General features: G+C 38.0%; 1 long non-coding RNA gene across 2 annotated transcripts in view; it reads left to right on the top strand.

Moving 5' to 3' along the window:
- LOC125392243 (uncharacterized) overlaps positions 1–15,516 on the top strand; it is a 238,623-nt gene that overhangs the window by 207,033 nt on the left and 16,074 nt on the right. For both annotated transcript variants that reach the window (XR_015739503.1, XR_015004742.2), the window contains exons 4-5: positions 7,514–7,557; positions 8,623–8,728. This is a non-coding gene — a long non-coding RNA (uncharacterized LOC125392243). The remainder of the gene's footprint in view (positions 1–7,513; positions 7,558–8,622; positions 8,729–15,516) is intronic.

Here is a 15,516-nt window from a genome sequence, read left to right as displayed (position 1 = left end):
CAGCTGCAGCACTTCAGAAAGTGGGCCCTGCGTCTTACTTAGGTAGTGCAATAGAGCAGACCATATTGACTGGGGAATGGGGGTTGTGCGCTGAAAAGATCTGCCCTGCTATTTACCATATGGATGTGTGGGCAGCAAATAAAGATGCCCCCGCTTTCTCCTCCACCCTCTCTCTGTCTGTGACAGGTGGCAAAGCTGGTCCTGAGATCTTAAGAGTGGAAGAGCTGTCCCTGCACCTCACCAGCTACAGAACTCAGCAGAGTTGATCCTGCACCTCGCTTGGGCAGTACAGTGGCTCGGTTCTTGATGGTGCGGGTGTGGGAGAGTAGACTCCGGAGGCGTGGAAGCTGAAGACCTGGCACAGCCCTTTGCCCATGGCTGCCAGGAGCAAACTATCCAGCACAATGCTGGAAAGCTCACCCCAGTGATCAGGACAGGAGATAGGTGACTGGCTGATTAACCCTTGCCTCTACCAAGGCCCAGAAACAGGGTTATGACCTAACAAACCTCAACATGCACCCTATCTATGATCTACTGCAGCATGTGAAGTGGGCGGTGCTGAACACCCCAGGCTCCAGATCTCCACGACTCAGGGCAACGATAGAATATCAAAGAAGAGTTCCATTGAGGGCCCAGTAACCATAGTGTAACTGAAACCACAGTTCTCAGACGAGACCAATGACTCGTTTCAATGAACATTTGCCAGTAAAAATATATGGATAAAAGGGTTTACTGCATGACTCACTGTTTCCCACCACAGCTTTCATGACGAGATTGATTTTTTTCTTTTTTTCTCTTAAATTTTATTTTATATTTTGGGGGGGGGGTTCAAGAGGAGAGAGCAGATAAAAAGGAATGGGGAAATGAATGGAATCAAGATGCATGATATGAAAGGTACAAATAATAAATAGATAGTAAGTTAAAATGAAATTGTAGGATGAAGAGGTAGACTATAAATTATACTTTGTAAATGGTCCAACAATATTAGATACCAAATTTTTATTAAATTGTACTTATAGATATTGAGACCATTAGAAGAATCATGTGAACAAAGATTAAAACACAGTTTCTGGGATTGTTATTCAGTTCATAGAGTGTATGCTTAGCTTTCATGCAGACCTGAATCAATCTTCAATTTCAAGTAAATTGGACATAGTGGTAGAAGTCTTTATTCTGAACACTCAGGACGTGGAGCCAGGAAAAACACATTTTCAGAATGATGCTGGGGAGATGGTTCAAGATATGCTGAGTGATTTTCTGTGCAAGTGTGAAGAAAGGAACTCGTATTTCCTGAGCCCACATCAAAGGGGCGAGGGACTATACTGGTCACCTAAAATTACAAGCTTGGAAGGCAGAAGCAGGAAGTCCCTGAGACAAGCTGGCCACTGGTCCACATAGGATTGCCTGACTTCACATTAAGTGAACTTCTGCATCTCAATAAATAAAGTAGAGAAAAACTAAAGAAATTCCTCAACTTCAACCCTACCTGTCTTTACATGCATGCTCACATGTATATGTGATTGTTCACATGTACACCACATATGTATATTCGAAATAAGACAAAAGAAAGAAAAGAGGCATTCCATTTTATTCTCAGGAACTAAGTGAATCAGAGACATGCTTAGGTTACATTAAATACTGTCTCTCATGCTCTACTTCCCCCCCTTTTAAAAGCTATTCAAGTATTTTGGTCATCTTCTATGGAGTCAGTAAGGTGTGCATGAATGATTTTCCAAGGCTTGCAAGAACATCAACAATGCTGAAAAAAAAAAGAGAGAGACAAGCACAATGTCCTTATTGGGCCTTGCTCCAAAGCCATGATCCTGTGAGTAAGTGTGATTATAATTTGTGAATTTGACATCACTGATGATCACAGTTGCAGTAGGATTGTTGTGAACATCACAGGTAGATTGATCAAGGCCAGTGTGTTCAGCCTTAGATTTGACGTGCACTCAAAGAACTAGAAAAATGACAGAGAAATCTACTCTCATCCTCTCTGTTGGGTTTCATTTACTGACAACTTCAGCTGGTATACTGGACCATGAACAAAGACTTAAGAATCAAACAACAGAAAAAATCCTGGCATTAGTTTTTAGAGATTTAAAACACAGGGATAAATAAAATGTCTCAGTGGACTCTGTGGCCTACCACACACAAAGAAACTAATTAGTAGGTACAGAACATGTTTGTCTTATACTTCATTAAAGAAAAAAAACATCAAGAATACAGATACTATCTCTGTGGAATAATATTAGATCTAAGCCCCAGAATAGCCCTAACATAGTGATATTAAATGACTTCAATACCACACTCTCACTAATAGACAAACTATCTGGAAAACAAACAAACAAATCATTACCAAAATAAAATCCTCTACCGAACAGACACTGAAATTGTGAAGTCAAATGATATCATAAATGAAATGGACCTAGCAAACTTAGACAGATCATCCCACCCACTGAAGAATACACATTCATCTCAGGAACACATGTAACTTTATTGTTGACTGTATACTAGGACACAGGGTAGGTCTGAAGAGAAAATACAGAGAACTCATTTTTTTCATTGTTTGAATACATGTGGGTTCTTATAAGGCAGCACTGGGGATTGAGTAATTTATATAGAACAATTTTTCCCCAAATGTCTGAAAACTTGAAAATCCCTGATAAATCTTCGGGAAGATTCTGAATGTGAGGAGAACCAACCTCTTCAGTGACTGTAGAAATTCTTCTCCGCAGAAGTTCTCTCATGGAGAGGGTACAAGGGTTACCAGTCCTACTGGTGGGTGCACCCACTTATGAGTTAGTGATGGCCACAGTTCCCCCATTTTATTCCCCCATTTTCATATTATCACACTGTGGGTTTGGCTTCAAAGTACATAATTGGAGGGAAAACATTCAAGTTCAGGGTTGTTTTACTGTACTGTTGTTAGCAAAAATGATCCAGTACATTATCAATAATTATGATAGCATCACTTTGCAGTTTTATTAATGGTAAGGGGTGTGTGTGTGAGTGTGTGTGTGACAGAGAGAGAGAGAGAGAGAGAGAGAGAGAGAGAGAGAGAGAGAGAGAGAGAAAGAAGTATTCATAAACATTTTCCCAGTAATTTTTTTTACAAATATACTAAGAACTATCCTGGTCCTTGAAATTCAAAGAAAATGATTCTTATTCATAAACCACAAAATCATATTTCCCATGTAAACTCAAGGCTAACAGTGAATAGAAATTATTCTAGACCATGACCTTTGTACCACACATTTTGATAAAACTGAGCATAAGAAACAGTTCAAGAGGAACTAAGAGGAAATAATTCCTCAAAAGTACTGGAAAGCAAATTTTAGTATAAGAAGCAAAAACCCTTAAAATTTCAAGTTCAGCTCTACCTGAGAATGTTGACATGAATATATATATACATATGTGTGTGTGTGTGTGTGTGTGTATACAGCAACAAGTTCAAAGATTTTCAAAATAGTACAGAAAATAAAATCAAAATCTATGAAACCTAAATGTTTTACATGACAAGAGTAGTAACAATTAGGGCAGGCACCCTCTCTGAAATTCAGGACATCGTAAGACTCACATTTAGCAACACACACTTTTGCACAATCAGTGAGATATGTTTTTATTTCCATGTCCCAAAATTGTGTGCCTACTCAGTTCCTGTGAGTCAAATACATACGGCTCTAGAGAATTTTCCACCTCATTGCATATCCTCTGTCGCTGCCAGAGTGGCAGCCATTGAAATGTTACACTCTGTTCAGAAAACTCATATCTCATATGCCAAGTTAATCTACAGGATCCATTTTCAGTTTATTCATGATTATGGGACCACCTTCTGTTTTGACAATTCCCTGGGCTGGTCCTGCAGAAGCATCGCTGGAAAAGAAATGTATATCTCATTCAGATGAACTCATTTATGAATCTTTTGTTGGCATATAGGTCTCACATCCTTCAGGGACAGACACAGATCTCTATAATGCCCCCACATGTAAAATTTTGTATTTGATGTTAAAATTTAGCCAAAAAGCATATAAAATCACAAATAATTGAACGATTCCCTGTTGACTTCACAGCTGTACTGGAAGAGCTAAAAACTGTGAATTACTGCAGCGACTGTCAGCAGGAACTACACAGGATCACCCACATCCCCGAGTAAGACTCTCGTTTGTAAATATGAGCTTGTGTTTATGCATGCAAAATAACTTCTATTCCATAAAACATTCTCCTTAAGGTGTAATATGTCATTCAGGAACCAGTCATAAAATCTGCAAAGGCTGTGTTCTCTTACAAAATTGAACTAACAGCATCAAATTAGCATAAGTACAGTTTTCTCTTTGCTTTCAGATCATGTATTCACAATTGCTTATGCTTCTCTCTAGGATACTATTCTCATATTAATTCCAATATCAAAGAGTTATATATTTTAGGGAGAATTGTGATAGAAATTACTTTTATATGTGCTTTAATAGCTCCATTTAATTGACATATAAATTTATTCTCCACTAATGCTAATGCTATACTACCACGGAAATTTTCAAAACAGAAGCATGTCCAATAATAATGACTGAACTGAAAATAAATCATGTAAAATAATTTGGCATCTTATTTATAGATTTGGACCTAGGTAGTCAGAAGGCTGAGAAATTAAAGGCACTAACTACCAAGACTGGTGATTTGCTTTAAATTCCTGGGACACACATGATGTCTGAAAGAATTGACTATGGCATTTTGTGTTCTTGTCCCAATTTCCACAGTATGCATAGATGTGTGTGTAAGTGTGTGTGTGTGTGTGTTTTTGTGTGTGTGCACGCACCTTGGTTATTCTTTCATCTCTATGAGCACCCCTTGGCACACACACACATGTGTGCATACACACAAGTACTTGTACAGCACACACAGCTTTTTAATGAAATTATTTAATATTCAATTTATTTGATGACATTCAGACATTACTTAACTGAATTTTAATGAAGAAGGACACTTAAAGAAATCCAACGCTAGCTCAGAATTGAGTATAATAAAGGGTTATTTATTTATGGGAAGACTCATAGATCATAATCTTCTGCTGGATCAGGGAACAGCAACCGAATCCTGCAGCCAGAAAAGAGGCCAATGCACTTTACATCGGCATACATAGTATAAGAAACCTCGCCCAAGTGGGTGAGTAACTTAAAGGCTCCTGTCAGTAGGAATTCCTACAGCATCTCCCCCTTTTGTTTAAACAAGAAAGTTCTGAGCTTAATACAAAGTTATATACAATAAGAACAAATATCAGGTATAAAATTAGAATTGTGACCTGCATAAACAATATCAAGCAAGAAAAATTTAGTAAATGCTTCAATAGTTATCCTAATGAGTTTAAGCCTTGTATAATCAATAACTAGGCTAAGTCATGAGAGGAAAGTAACTGCAGCTATCTAGTCTTCAACCCCATCAAAGACCCAAGAAAGGAAATAATATTCCTTTAGTAAGCAGGAAGTGCAATCAACCAACTTCCAAAATGTTAAAAATGACAGGGAGAACTGTCTACCTGAGCAATCATCCAAAGTCTCATTAACAACATTGGAGCAATAAACTTTGACTAAGGCCTAGAGTAACTGACAGACCATTCTCAGAGGCAGTAAATTTTTCAAAATCGTCTACCCTCTCTGGGCAAGATTTGACTCTCCTTTTTCCTGTATTCTGCTTGTCCTGTCCAGACATTGTACATTTTGCCAGTACATGGGCAATTTCTTGTCCAAAGGCCAGTTTTGCCAAGAAGAAAACAAACTCCAAGTGGAGTGCCGTCGCTTGAGAGTAGATAGGTGCTGCCAGAAGCAATCATGTCTCACTTCAACAGAACCCTTTTATTTAAATGCTCTTTGAAGTGGTTGAAGATTGCCTATCTATGCAGAATACAATCTCTATGTATCTAAAGAACCAGATTAGTATAACTATAAGTGTGACAAACATGGATGGCTATTGACCTATGAATCTTAATACTTATAGAACGCAAAAACTAAGACTTCATATTAGAATATTAAACAATCTTTAAACAACTGTGCAACAAATGAGGAAAATGATCTCAAAATGTATAAGAACATTAATCAGAGGTAAAAATATATTTTGCAAAATGATAATTATATCCTAAAATTGTATCAATATACAAAATGTCTTAAGCAGAGGTAGACATATGCCTGCATAGAATATGACAAAATAACTGCCTAGATATGCAAATATTGTCGGTGAAAATAAGAACTTATTCAATATTATTTGAGCTTGTATCAATATACAAGAATCTATACCAATGTAAATTGCCTATAAATAATAGCTGACAAGCATTCACTCTATTACTCATTATTATTATTAGTGTGAGTAAGCTCACACTAATCTATTATCCCATCCATATCTAATTTCCCCCCTCTTTTAAAAAGAGATCCCTGAGCATATACAATTTTTCCCCCAACCCTCAACACTATAACAATTACAATCAACCACTAAATGATGTTCCTAACCCTGAGGACAAACTTTGTTGGGAAAGGGGACACTGTCTTCTAGAATTACAACCAGTTGTCATGGGGGCAATGTTATTTCTATGGGATCCTGTGAAAATAAAATGATGGTTAAGTTCCAAGATTACAGTTTGGTATAATTGCAAATAGTCTCTGAGTTTTTGGTAGAGTTTTTCTGAGGTTTCTTTTGGGAGTTCTGGCCAGAACATTGTGAAAAAGTGCTCCATTTCTGCTAGCAAAGTTGGAACCATCTTGAACAGCTAGTACCCAAAAAATGTCTTTCGTAGTGCTATTCAGCATCATGATATCATATTAAACAGGTGGAGTTGTTGTGGGGCCCCATCTTCTTCCTGGAAACTTCAAAGATTACAGCAGAAAATTCATTGTTCATTGTGGAGAACTTAAACATTATTTATATAGACAATACAGACATATATATTCAATAAAAGGTATGATAGACACAAAAATAGGTATGAAGAAAAGTAAAATTTTTTTTCTAAATTTTTTCTTCTTACTGTTCCATACCAATCTCTTCTTGTTTCACATCACTGGAAAGTGTATTTCATTTTAACATATAATTTATATTTTCTTTAAACTTATGCTACATGATTTCAGATACCGGAGTAGACCAGAATATGATGCAGCAGCCCTGGAGTTGGCATTACAGACAATTGCAAGGCATTCAATTGATGTCCTGGGAAACAGACTTCAGTTCTGTGACTGAGTAGCAGATGCTTGTAACCACTGAGTCATCCGCCCTGCACTGAACAGCTTACAGTAATCACAGATAGGCATCTTCTAGCAAGGCTTCGATTTGGGTGTTGGATGTTCACATCTTGAGCAAGGTGGGGCCATGCTTTTGGAAAGGACGCACACAAAGAAATGTGACAAACTAGTTACAGCTTCCAAAGATTGCCTACTAACAGCATTAGAAATTAAGCTGATACTAGCCTTGGAAATAAATCTAAGACAATAGTAGTCATATTTCTTGACTTATAATTATTGTTTTTCCTTCTTTTTAGGTCACAGTAACCTTTGAAATGAAGATACTCTATGAAACTGTCAGGTAACTCTGGGAGAATCACGGGGACAAATTATCTACAAAATTATTTATGATTTTATTTTCAGTATGTAAAATTAAAACACAGATTTTAAGACTACTACATGGGACAGAATTGATTGCATTTCTTCGTGAGATAACACTTGTTGATAATAGATATAATCAATATCAACAACTGATGTTTACATTTCTATATACCTTAAAAATCTTAACAGTTATATTTGGGGAAATGTACATCGAAGAACTGGCTCTTTTGAAGGGAATCTTAATTATAATTTAATGATAAATCCTCCCAATTTACTTCTGTGGTTTCAACTGAGATAGCAAGAGTCACAATTCATACAGTTCAAAATAATTTACCAAGGTCCACCTGCACTGCACCTGTGAAACCAGCTGTTGTTTGTTTGTTCTCTAGATTTATGGCCAGACCTCCAAGTTAATGCACCGTTAATTTCAAATTTTATCATATCATTCTCTTAAGTTCTCCACCCCATTGCCTTGGAACTTATGGAAAATGATAGAGTAAAATTAAAATTATAGATCAGTACTATCCAAGGAATGTTGAAAACTGGAAGGATGCTTCTATGTAACACAAAAGCAGAAAAATATGAATCTAGAAATCTTGCTGAAATAGAAAGTCAGAGAAATGATTGATATTTTTTTCCTCAATGAGAGTGTTTGTTGACTTCTTAATAACTCATATCAGGGGACTATTTACTGAAGGAAGCATATTTACCTTGTTATCAAACCTCCAGTAAAATTAGCAAAATTCCTGTCTTACATTATATGCTTTGAAAACTTATAAATAATAAAAAATATATCATTTTAGATAAAAAACTAGGTTATGAAATGTATCTATTCTTTGGTGTGTGTGTGTGTGTGTTTGTGTGTGTTTGTGTGTGTGTGTGTGTATGCTCATGACAAGGTGTACATGTAGAGTTGACAGGGCATCTTTTAGGCATGCTCTCTTTCCACTATGTTGATTGCTAAGATTGAACACAGTTCTTCAGCCCTGCAATTAGTGTCTTTATCTATCACTTGAGTCTTCTTACCAGTCCTTTTCTGTTGCAGATGCAGTTGTTTATGTACTATTACTGCCAAGCTTACTGAGTTCCCTGTTAGTTGTATGTTACCTTCTACAAGAGTGCTGTGGAACTGAGAAGTCAATGAGTAAACAGTAAGGGAAATCTGTCTTAACATTTTTACCTTTTATCCATAATCAACAAGTAATGACAAAATGGAGATGCATTCCCAGACTATTTATTAATTTTTATTCTTTTCTCAAACAATGTATCAAAATTTTCTTAAGGGAAATGAAAGAGCAGTTTCCCCTCCTTCGTTACTCACAGGCCACAACTCCACTTCCCCTCTGCTTCAGATCCACTGTTCCTTCATTTCCCTTAAGGAAAGAGCAGGCCCCCAGGTATATCAACTAAACACCCAATAGCAAGTTACAATAAGTCTAGGCACAAACCCTCATGTCAGGGCTGGGTGAGGTCATCCAGTAGAAGGAAATGGGTCCCAAAGCAGGCAAAAAAGTCAAAAATTACCCCCACTCCCACTGTTTGGAATCTCACAAAGCACCAAGCTAACAGCCATAACATATGTAGAATATGAACACAGGCTCCCTGTTTGTTACACAGACCCATGTAGGCTCTGGGATTATCATTTAAGTCTCTCTGAGCCCCTACGAGTTCTGCTTGGTTGTCATTGTGGGTCATGTTCTCCTAGTGCCTTCGACATCTCTAGCTGCTATAAATCTTCCTTTACCTATTCTTTACAATTTTCCAAGCTCCAATGGGAAGGACCCAGTAGAAATCTCCAGTTTGTGCTCTTTTCTGCCTAATGTTTGGCAATGAGTCTCTGTATCTCCTCTCATCTGCTGTAGGAAACCTCTCTGATGAAAACTGAAGTAGTCACTGAATTCTGAGCATAGTAGAATATCATTATGAATCATTTTATTGAATTGTTTTCTGTTTTATGTGATGGGGAATCTTTGCCAACCAATTATCTTTAAGAGGTAGGACCAAGTTAGGGTGTGGCTTTCTAGGACCCAGAGAAAAATGGCACACATCCCTGGTGCACTTTTTCTGTGTGGTTCTCAGGCTACACAGCTAAGCTTGGAATTCTCGTTCCTATTTTGTGAGTTTGCCACTTATAATAAATAAAAGTATAATTGTTTTATCGTTTAGCTTGTGTAATTCTTGCTTGATAACTGTCTTATGTAATTTTACTATGTTAAAGTTAAAACCTTCCTTTATTATTTAAATAAAAAGGGGAGGTGATGCGGGATTCCTCTCTGTATTCTATGATTGCACTGATAAATGAACTGCTTTTGGCCTATAGGAGAGCTATAGGGGAACAGAGCTAGGTGAGGAATATTAAACTGGATGCTGGGAGAAAGAAGGTGAAGTCAGAAAAAAAGCCATGGAGCCACGACTGGAGATAGATGTGCTGAAACTTTGCTGTTAGGCCATGACCTTGTGGTGGTGTACAGTCTAATGGAGATGGGTTAAATTAAGATGTAAGAGTTAGTAAATAAGAAGCTAGAGCTAATGGACCAAGCAGTGATTTAAATAATATAGTTTATGTGTGATTATTTCTGGTATGAGCTATTAGAAACAAACAAGCAGTCTCTTTACGATAAATATTGTTTATGTTGGTTGTAATTTTATACTTGATATCTTTTTCTATTGCATATAGTTTTGCATTGGGTTTGGATTGCTCTTATTTAGACAAAAGTGGAAGTGATGAGGAATCTTTGTTAACCAATTATCTAAAAGTTGGGGTCAAGTAAGGGTGTGGCTTTCTGGTACCCGGAGAAAAAGTCATGCAGCCCAGGTATGCTCTCTCTGTGTGATTCTTGGGCTACACAGCTGAGCTTGGACTTCTCATTCCTGTTCTGAGAGTTTGCCCCTTATAATAAATAAAAACATAATAGTTTTTTTTCTTTTAGCTAGCCTTGTCATTTTTCAAACCAAGATAATTCAACATCCATGTCTCTGGGATGTCCAGTTTCAGGTTCCTGGTCATACAAGAAGTGCTGGGCATGGTCTCAATTCACGTGGCATGGACCTCATTTCAAAACAGTCATCTCTGGCCACTCCCATAGTACTGTACCTCCATTGCTCCAGCATATCTTTCAAGCAATGTATATAATAGGTAGAAGGTTTTGTGACTGGAATGGAGTTCCACTCTCAGAACTGGACATTGTGTCATTATAGAAGATTGCTCGTACATGCTCCATATTCCCCATTGTTAGGAATCCTAGCTAAGGAAACCCTCATAGAATTCTGGGATTTTCTACTGCACTAGGTTTCCATTTTGCCCTTCCTTAATGCCCAATTATATTCATCCTTCTCTGAACTCTCACCTTCAATCCACCCCCACTTGATCCCTGTTGCCCATCCCCAACTCTCTACAGTCCAGGGGGAAAAACTCTTTCCCCTTCCTAGAAAATTCCATGCATTCTGCCCTGGGTTCTCCTTTTTACTTAGCCTTTCTCAGTCTTAATTATATCACTCAGGATGATGTTTTTTAAATTCATTTCTTTTTCATGATAATTTCATGGCATCTAGCTTTAAAAATCAGTTCAGTAATATTTACCTACTTTCCACACTATTGATTGATTGATTGATTGATTTTATTGAGCTATACATTTTTCTCTGCTCCTTTTCCTTCCTCTCCCTTCCCATTCAACACTCTTCCATGGTCCCCATGCATCAATTTACTTAGGAGATCTTGTCTTTTTCTACTTCCCATGTAGATTACATCCATGTATGTCTCTCATTGGGTCCTCATATTTATGTCTTCACTAATAATCTAATTTCTTTCATACATTATCTTTTTATGTCTTTTTTTATGAGAAAGTAATTTTATTAAATTATAAAAGTTTACATTTCCGCCCCTCCTCCCAACACCCTCCCACTCCCCCGACTCCCTCTCCTCCTCCCTCTCCATCCCTAAGAGCAGTCAGGGTTTCCTGCCCTGTGGGAAGTTCAAGTTCCTCCCCCCTCCCTCCAGGTCCAGGAAGGTGAGTGTCCAGACAGAATGGATCCCCAAAATCCAGTATATGCAGAGGAAACAAGTCCCAGTGTCATTGTCAATGGCTTTTCAGAAAAACCACATTCAGAGAATCTGGTTGGATCACATCCTCGTTCAGTCCCAGTTCAACTGGTCTTGGTAAACTCTCATTAGATCCGTCCCCTTGTATCAGTGGGTGATTGCACCCATCGCGGTCCTGGTTTCCTTTTTCATTTTCTTCCTCCTTCTGCTCCTCATTTGGACCTTGGGGGACTCAGTCCGGTGCTCCAATGTTGGTCTCCAACTGTATCGCCATAAATCATCGGATGAAGGTTCCCTCTGGTCTTGCATTCTTTGCTCACGTTCTCTTTCCTTCAGCTTCTCGTTTGGACCTAGGGAGTTAAGTCCAGTGTTCCAATGTGGGTCTCTGTCTCTATCTCCATCCATCGCCAGATGAAGGTTCTATGGTGATAAGCAAAATATTCATCAGTATGGTTGTGGGCCAAGGCCGGTTCAGGCACCCTCTCCTCTGTCCAGAGAACAATCTGGGGATCTCTCCTTGGACCTGGGATCCCATTTATAATCAAGTCTCCTGTAAACCCTTAAATGACTACCTTAGTTGAAATATATTCTTCCCTGATCCCATATCCATCCTTCCTCCCTCCCCCCATCCCAGTCCACCGAGCTTTCCCCATTCCTCCCCTACTCCCTTCTCTCTAACCCTCTCCCCTTCCAACAATCCTCCCAAACCCCAATCACCCAAGGTTACCTGGGACTCTTGTCTAATTCCAATCTCAAGGAGGATAGCTACATGATTTCCATCAGGTTCACCTTCTTATTTAGCTTCTCTAGGATCACGAAAAATAGGCTCAAAGACCTTTAATTATGGTTAGAATCCACTAATGAGTGAATACATACCATATTCCTCTTTTTGGGTCTGGCATACCTCACTCAGTAAAGCGTTTTCTATTTCCATCCATTTGCATGCAAAATTCAAGATGTCATTGTTTTTTACCGCTGAGTAAAACTCTAATGTGTATATGTTCCACAGCTTTTTTTAACCATTCTTCTATTGAGGGGCACCTAGGTTGTTTCCAGGTTCTGGCTATTACAAATAGTGCTGCTATGAACATAGTTGAACAAATGCTTTAGTAGTATGTTAGGGCATCTCTTGGGTATATTCCCATGAATGGAATTGCTGGGTCCTGAGGGAGGTTTACTCCCAGTTTCCTGAGAAACCGCCACAGTGATTTCCACAGTGGCTGCACAAGTTTGCATTCCCACCAACAATGGATGAGTGTTCCTCTCATTCCACATCCTCTCCAGCATAGTCTATCATTGGTGTTTTTGAGTTTGGCTATTCTGACAGGTGTAAGATGATATCTCAAAGTGGTTTTGATTTGCATTTCCCTGATCGCTAAGGAGGTTGAGCATGACCTTAAGTGCCTTTTGGCCATTCGGAGTTCATCTGTTGTGAATTCTCTGTTCAGTTCAGTACCCCATTTTTTAATTAGGTTAATTAGAGTTTTAGTGTCTAGTTTCTTGAGTTCTTTGTATATTTTGGAGATCAGACCTTTGTCTGATGAGAGGTTGGTGAAGATCTTCTCCCAGTCAAAATGTAGCCTTTTTGTCTTACTGACAGTGTCCTTTGCTTTACAGAAGCTTCTCAGTTTCAGTAGGTCCCAGTTATACATTGTTTGTCTTATTGTCTGTGCTCCTGGGGTTCTGCTTAGGAAGTGGTCTCCAGTGCCTATATCTTGTAGACTACTTCCCACTTTCTCTTCTATCAGGTTCAAAGTGGTCAGATTAATGTTGAAGTCTTTAATCCATTTGGACTTGAGTTTTGTGCATGGTGATAGATATGGATCTGCTTTCATTCTTCTTCAGGTTGACATCCAGTTATGCCAGCACCATTTGTTAAAGATGCTTTCCTTCTTCCATTGTATACCTTTAGCTCCCTTACCGAATATCAGATGTTCATCAGTTTGTGGGTTAATATCCGGGTCTTCTATTCGATTCCATAGGTCGACTTCTCTGTTCTTGTGCCAATACCAAGCTGTTTTCAATACTGTTGCTCTGTAATAGAGTTTGAAGTCAGGGATGGTAATGCCTCCAGAAGTTCCTTCATTTATAAGATTGTTTTGGCTATCCTGGGTTTTTTGTTTTGCCATATAAACTTGATTATTGTTCTCTCAAGGTCTGTGAAGAAGTTTGATGGGATTTTGATGGGAATTGCATTGAATCTATAGATTGCTTTTGGTAGAATTATCATTTTTACTATGTTGATTCTCCCAATCCAAGAGCAGGGGAGATCTTTCCATTTTCTGGTATCCTCCTCAATTTCTTTCTTCAAGGACTTAAAGTTCTTGTCAAATAGGTCTTTCACTTCTTTGGTTAGTGTTACCCCAAGATATTTTATGCTATTTGGGGCTATCATGAAAGGTGATGTTTCTCTGATTTCCCTCTCTGCTTATTTATCCTTTGTGTATAGGAGGGCAACCGATTTTTTTGGAGTTGATCTTGTATCCTGCCACATTACTAAAGGTGTTTATCAACTGTAGGAGTTCTTTCGTAGAGTTTTTGGGGTTGTTTATGTACACTATCATATCATCTGCAAATAACAAAAGTTTAACTTCATCCTTTCCAATTCGAATCCCCTTGATCCCCTAATGTTGTCTTCTTGCTATTGCTAGAACTTCAAGCACTATTTTGAAGAGGTATGGAGAGAGTGGACAGCCTTGTCTTTTTCCTGATTTTAGTGGGACGGCTTTGAATTTCTCTCCGTTCAATTTGATGTTAGCTGTCGGCTTGCTATATATTGCTTTTATTATATTTAGGTATGATCCTCGTATGCTCAATCTCTCCAACACCTTTATCATAAAGAGGTTTTGAATTTTGTCAAATGCTTTTTCAGCATCCAATGAAATGATCATATGGTTTTTTCTTTCAGTTTATTTATATGATGGATAACATTGATAGATTTGCGTATGTTGAACCAGCCCTGCGTCTCTGGGATGAAACCCACTTGATCATAATAGATAATTTTTCTAATGTATTCTTGGATTCGGTTTGCCAGTATTTTATTGAGTATTTTTGCGTCAATGTTCATGAGTGAGATTGGTCTGTAATTCTCTTTCTTGGTTGTGTCTTTGTGTGGTTTTGGTATCAGGGTAACTGTAGCTTCATAAAAAGAGTTTGGCAATGATTCTTCTGTTTCTATATTGTGAAATACATTAAGGAGTATAGGTATTAGCTCTTCCTGGAAGTTCTGGTAGAATTCTGCATTGAAACCATCTGGTCCTGGACTTTTTTTGGTAGGGAGATTTTTGATAACAGCTTCTAATTCTTCACGACTGACAGGTCTATTTAGATTGTTCACCTGGTCTTGGTTCAACTTTGGTATATGGTACTTATCTAAAAAAATGTCCATTTCTTTAACATTTTCCAACTTTGTGGCATATAAACTTTTGTAGTAAGATCTAATGATTCTCTGAATTTCCTCTGTGTCTGTGGTTGTATCCCCCTTTTCATTTCTTGTCTTATTAATTTGCATGTTCTCTCTCTGCCGTTTGATTAATTTGGATAGGGGTTTGTCAATCTTATTGATTTTTTCCAAGAACCAGCTTTTTGATTCATTGATTCTTTGGATTTTTTTCTCTGTTTCTATTTTGTTGATTTCAGCCCTCAGTTTGATTATTTCCAGTCTTCTAGACCTCTTGGGTGAATCAGCTTCTTTTTTTCTAGAGCTTTCAAGTGTGCTGTTAAGTCTCCAATGTGTGCTTTCTCCATTTTCTTTAATTGGGCACTTAGTGCTATAAACTTTCCTCTTAGCACTGCTTTCATAGTGTCCCATAGGTTTGAGTATGTTGTGTCTTTATTTTCATTAAATTAAAGGAAGACTTTAATTTCTTTCTTTATTTCTTCCTTGACCCAGGGGTGATT

This window comes from Myodes glareolus, chromosome 12, assembly GCF_982192425.1.
Source record: "Myodes glareolus chromosome 12, mMyoGla1.1, whole genome shotgun sequence".
Taxonomy (NCBI): Eukaryota; Metazoa; Chordata; class Mammalia; order Rodentia; family Cricetidae; genus Myodes; species Myodes glareolus.
Note: the sequence above shows the minus strand (reverse complement) of the source record. Positions and strands in the feature narration are given on the sequence as shown.